Raw genomic sequence first — 6,000 nt, 5'->3', positions numbered from 1 at the left:
GTTTTTTAACGAGCTAACCCCATGTTAGCTCGGGCCTTTCATCCATCCACCATGGCAGATGGCTAGGAAAAGACACTGGGAAGCCACAGCATAGAGATCTTATAGGGCAGCATAAGGAGAGTGTCTAGGGGTATGCATAGGTTCAGGATTGGTATGCCTTCAGACTTGCCCTGTGTTGATTGGCCAACTGGTTGTTATGGCCCATAGGCCCTCCCAGGGTGGTTGCTATGCTCTGCACGTCATTGCTGTGTACTTCTCCGTAGAGCACACCCAGAGCCGTAAAGCATAGCACTACCAGCTAACTCCTGATTGGTTCCTTGCCACGAGACAGGCATCTGACCTCCTAGTGACCAAGGCAAGGTCAGGCAAGCATGTGTTAGGCTGTTATGGCTGCCGAAATGGGGAGCTGGTCCCTTCATTTAGTTATCGTGAATTCTACTGCATCAAGCCTTTGTCAAGAGGACTTCTTCTGGAGTTTCCCAAGAAAACATATATTCTTGAGTTGATCTTCCAGGATCAGGGTCTTCCTTGGTCAGAGGTCCCATGGCAGGCCAGGCTGCTGAGCAGTGACGATGACAGTTGTCTACCTCATGTCAAGCACCTCCGAATGACTGAGACCTCAACAAGCAGTGTTGTGACCTATGGGTCACCCCAGTATCTGAATAGTACTCTCTTACACAAAGTTGTCCCAACCTATGATGTATGCCTCAAAGCAAGTGTGAACCTTCCACTCCAGTGGTTTCTAGGGAGCCCAGTCACTTGTCAGCTCTCTCTCTTGAGCTTCTTTGCCCCTGTATGAAGAAACCCCATCAAGTGGATCAATCCTTTTTGGCTTGTGGTAAATCACTTTTAGTGGGTCAAAACTTGTCTTTGGACTTTTTCTAGTTTACAAAAAGTGATCCTATCTACTGGTCAGAGAAGGCAGTTCTGAAAGCATGAGAGAAACTTGGGATTGGTGGAAATGTCATTCTATCTTCATGGGGCATTGCTTACATGGGAGTGTACTGACTATTCCTGCCATGAAGGATTCACAATAACAAAGGCGAAATGCTTGTGCCAGTAAGAGGTTCAACGGTAAACAGCAATGTGCTCATCTGGTTGTGAGCCTGGCCTTCAATGGTTGAGCCATCTCTCCAGCCCATACGTGCTCATCTGAATAACATGAAGAGATTAATTAAAGCCCATTGCAGGCCTAGGAGTCCCCAGCTGTGCATGGAATAAATGAGTTTTATTTCCTTGATATAGAGATATAGAGACTTATTAGTTATAAATGCTCGGGCTAGCTTAGGCTCGTTTCTGATTAGCTCTTTTAACTTAAATTAAGGTTTACAGGATGAGGAGGGGAAAGAGCGGCTGAGAACCAGATTCTGGGTTTGAATCTGCACAACACAAAACTAACAGCTTTCTAGGAAAAACAAGGAGTCTGAAAACAAAGGGGACATTTTTTTGGAGGACTGGAGATGCATATCTAGGGTTCAAGTCCAGGCCTCGGGCTGCTGCTATCAACTACATGAAATCAGTGGGATTCCAGCGGCATATGTAACTCAGCTAATCAGAAAAAAGCATGTGAGCAGTTGAGTTGCTGTCTTCTAAACAGAGTTTAACATGGATCTGAAAAATACCCCAGATTCTGCACCAAAGTCCAAAGCATCAAGGTTTTCCTACTATGAGTCAGCAAGACAGTCCCATTTCCAAAGAGTTCATTACTTACTAAACTTTGGTTCCAAAAGAAGCCTTTTATTGTAAGGGAAAGAACACTGACTTGTAAGGTGTATGAATATGGGGCTCGGGTAGATGTGGGCATATGCTGGTGCTGTGTGGAAGCCAGAGGACAAGCTCAAGTGTCATTCCTCAGAGGAGCCATCCACCTTTGCTTTTAGGCAGGATCTCTCCCTGGCCTGGAATTTTCCATCTAGTCTAGGCCACTGGCCAGGGATTCTCAGAGGTCCACAGATCTCCACATTCCCAATGAATGAGATTCCAATCATGCCCCACCACACCCAGCTTTGTCTCCCTGGGGGTCATTCTGGGTTGTTAAGATTGCATAGCAAGCCTTTACTGACTGAGCAACCTTCCCAGGTCCTGGACCTATAATTTTGACTTATCTCTGTCTCACTGACTCCATCAGTCATGAATGTATCAATTTATCCACCACAAAGACCTGACATAGACTAAGGTTTCATCTAGCCTCACCTTTTGATAATTTAATTTTATTAGTTTTCTAACTTGTGTTAGTAACCAATTCATTTTAATCTGGATAATAATAAAGAAAATGAATTAATAATTCTATGCCCAAACTGTATAAGATCTATCTGGAAGGATCCATACAAAACATTTAGAAGCCAGGCGTTGGTGGCACACGCCTTTAATCCCAGCACTCAGGAGGCAGAGGCAGGCAGATCTCCGTCAGTTCAAGGCCAGCCTGGTCTCCAGATCGAGTGCCAGGAGAGGCTCCAAAGCTACACAGAGAAACCCTGCCTCAAACCCCCGCCCCAAAAAAAAAAGAAAGAAAGAAAAAAGAAAAAAACATTTAGAATTTTTCAATCAAATTGGTGGAAGTATATATGTTTTCCTTAATATATGTGAAGAAGTCATTGTTGGGCATGATGGCACTTACCTGTAACATCAGTACTCTGGAGACTGAGGAAGGAAGAGCACCAATTTGAGGCCAGTCTGTGCTGTATAGGGAGAACCTGTACCAAAAATAAACTTTTCCACAGTAAAGAAGGCACAGTCCAGGGTTGGAGAGATGGCTCAGTGGTGGACCCTGTTCAATTCCAAGCATCCACATTATAGCTCACAACTGTCTGTAACTCCAGTTCCAGGGGATCTAACACCCTAACACAGACATACATGCAGACAAAACACCAATGCACATGAAATAAAAATAATTTTTAAAAAATAATTTTTAAAAAAGCCATAGGCTTCTGGCAGATTACATGTGATCTATCTTGGTAAGATGTCTGTTTGCCTAGAGGACCAGTTCATAATACAGAGTAACAATGTGGCAGAGATAAAAGATAGGTGCATTCATATAGAATGCATAGGAACAAGCCACGGGTAAGTGATATGACCTCCAGTGGGGATTTGTGTCAGTGTCAGCCAACATGGAGACTAACATCACCTAAAATTATATAATAGCTATATAATAGAGATAAAACAAAAAAACCTCTTGGAACTGATAGTAAGCTGGGCCCCTCTTTTTGATAGTGCTTTACACATTGAGTGATGCCATGTGCTTATCAGGTGAGGACCATGGTGTAGCTCCCTGTTGGTGACATCTATGCTAAGTCATCTCTGCTTCTTTTCTTGGCTTGTTTGAGTCTCAATCCTTCTCAGAAAGCAAGCATTACCATTGGACTTGTTTGAATTAGAAACGAGGATAGTCCTGAGGACTATGCTTCTAATCTGACAGGGGGCTAAATCCTCTGCAATACCACAGCAATGCAAATAAATAAAATTTGAGATAAATATTATTTTCCCCAAACATTGGTGGCCTATGACAATTCCCCACAAAGCAGTCAACAGCCTTCTGAGATATTCTTATCTTTATGCCTTTTCTCTTAGTCTGTCTACTGTTCCTTTAGTGCACTCTTCCAAACCTGAAAAAAAATGTAATTTTTAAAAACACTATTTACAAAAAAAAGGGCTTTTTGTCTGCATGTTTATGTGTATCATGTGTGTGCAGTACCCAAAGAGGCCAGAAGACGGCACCAGATGCCCTGGAACTGGAGTTACAGGTGGTTGTTAGCCACCATGTGTGTGCTAGGAACTAATGTTCTCTACAGTTGAACCATCTCTGTAGTCCTAGAAATTCTTACTTTTAATGAAAGTCATTTTCCTGTGTTTATGGATTTTTTACTCCTTCATATCTATTTCTTTGGAATTTCACCTTACAATTAAGCCACTGCTATTTCTTCTAATTGTTTATGGATATATTATTTTTCCCTACCATGAATACTAAGTCTATTAAATTAAAAAAGTAGCATTCATGAAGGATGTAGCCATGCCTGGGTTAAAATAGTGCTTACTAGCATGAATGAAGCCCTAGATTCAACCACCACCACCCCCAATCCTCAGCACTACATTAAAACATGGGCATTGTGGAAGCGACCTGTAGTCCCAGCACTCTTGAACGTAAAGGTAAAAGGATCAGGAGTTCAAGGTGATCCTTAGCCACATAGCAAGTTCAATGCCACCCTGGGCTCCATGAGATCTTGTCTCAAAACAATTTCTTTTTTACAAAGTAACATTCTCAAACCCAGATCTACCACTATGGAAATCAATATGAAGGTTCCCTAAAACACTAGAAACAGAACTATCATACGGTTCAACTGAACCATGTTAGATACATACCCGAAGAACATTATCAGTGCACCACTGAGGTGTCTCAGCATCTACATTTACTGCTACACTGTTGAAGACGATTGGGAAATGGAACCAGCCTGGCTGTTTGTCAAGAGATGGATGAGTGGATAAAGAGATGTGCGACGTGCACACTATGGAGTTTCATGCAGCTGCAAAGAAAAGTAAGGTCATAACATTTGCAGGAAATAGATGGCATTAGAAATCTTTATGCTAAGCAAAATAAGCCGGACTCAAAAAGACATGTGCTACATATTTCCTCTTAAGTGCAGAACCTAGGTTCAAAAAAAAAAAAATATATATATATAATATATATATATATATTTATTTATATATAATATATATATATATTAATATAATTTATATATATTTTATATTATATATATTTATTATATATTTAATATATAATATTTTATATATAAATTTATATATAATATATATAAAATATATATATACATAGAGAGAGAGAGAGAGAGAGGGAGAGGGAGAGGGAGAGGGAGAGAAGGGGGGTTTCCGAGTGTGTGGATAATATGTGTGTTATAAAACTTGAAAGAGAGATTCTGAGGGAGAGAAAAAGTCTAAATGGAGATGAGAAACAGGGCAATGGAATACATATAATAAGAAAGCAGAACACAGGGATTCACATATTTACATGTGTGTGGCCAGAGACTGACAATCTGTCTGCACAACTAACTTACCTACGTCACCACTTTACTATCCTAATGTGTTCACCATGTAACTTTACTATTGCAGGAAATTTGGCCATAAAACCAAAAGTTACAAATGACTTTCCAGACCAGCAACTTCCTGGAGGACTCATCAACTCTTCAATAGAAACTCTCAAATGATAGAATAAGACTCTGAACCCGTCTTTAGCATCTTACCACACTGTGTCCACCAATCCTGAATTGCTATGCCATGGTCCTTACCCAGTACCAGCCAACTTCTGCATTAAAAGACACATTTCCAGCTAGGTAAGTCCTCAAGATTCCAGTAAATACCTGGCAAAATTTCTGCTCCGTCTGAGGATCTTTCAAGACTATACATAGTTTACTCTCTCTCTCTTCAGACTAAAAATAAGTACAACTTGCTGTCACCACAGGGTTTACTCATTTCCAGATGCTATAGGGAACCAATACTTAATGCAAGACCCTATGGTATGCCTAAGATAGCAAAAGCCATTATTTCCCCCTGTGGTTGTTTATGAAAAAAAGGTACCACCCTGTGGCAGAGCGTAGATAAGAAATATAGGTTAAATTAAGTTGTAAGAGCTAGTTAGTAACATGCCTAAGCTATTGGCTGAGCATTTATAGTTATTAGTAAGTCTCTGTGTGGTTATTTGGGAGCAGGCTGGAAGGATGAAAAACTCCACCAACAGAAGGGTAAGGAGATGTATTGTCATTTCATTGGGAAGAGAAATATACAAATTCTTGCTACTGGTACTTTAAATGTGATTTCCATAACTAACATCTCACTTGGCCCTTAGGGCATCGCCATGTGGTAAATAGGGGACACATGAGGTTCATTACTATGAAGATGGAGATGCCAGACTCATGGAGGTTGCACTTGAGAGCTGAGACAGAGAGCTAGAAGACAACTGTAAAGCAGGGCTTAGCCAACTGCAGCTTGTGAGCT

General features: G+C 41.0%; 1 long non-coding RNA gene across 5 annotated transcripts in view; it reads right to left on the bottom strand.

Annotated features, from left to right (window-relative positions):
* Positions 1-311: 311 nt before the first annotated feature.
* Positions 312-6,000, bottom strand: part of LOC103164261 — a 45,192-nt gene continuing 39,503 nt past the window's right edge. For 4 of the 5 annotated variants that reach the window (XR_004770543.1, XR_003486583.2, XR_003486585.2 and 1 more), the window contains 3 exons: positions 4,357-4,517; positions 2,618-2,693; positions 312-791 (listed from right to left, as the gene is read on the bottom strand). This is a non-coding gene — a long non-coding RNA (uncharacterized LOC103164261). Of the gene's footprint in view, positions 792-2,617; positions 2,710-4,356; positions 4,518-6,000 lie in introns of all 5 variants that reach the window. The other variant, XR_003486584.2, reaches the window with a different exon arrangement.

This window comes from Cricetulus griseus, chromosome 6 (genome assembly GCF_003668045.3).
Source record: "Cricetulus griseus strain 17A/GY chromosome 6, alternate assembly CriGri-PICRH-1.0, whole genome shotgun sequence".
Taxonomy (NCBI): Eukaryota; Metazoa; Chordata; class Mammalia; order Rodentia; family Cricetidae; genus Cricetulus; species Cricetulus griseus.
Note: the sequence above shows the minus strand (reverse complement) of the source record. Positions and strands in the feature narration are given on the sequence as shown.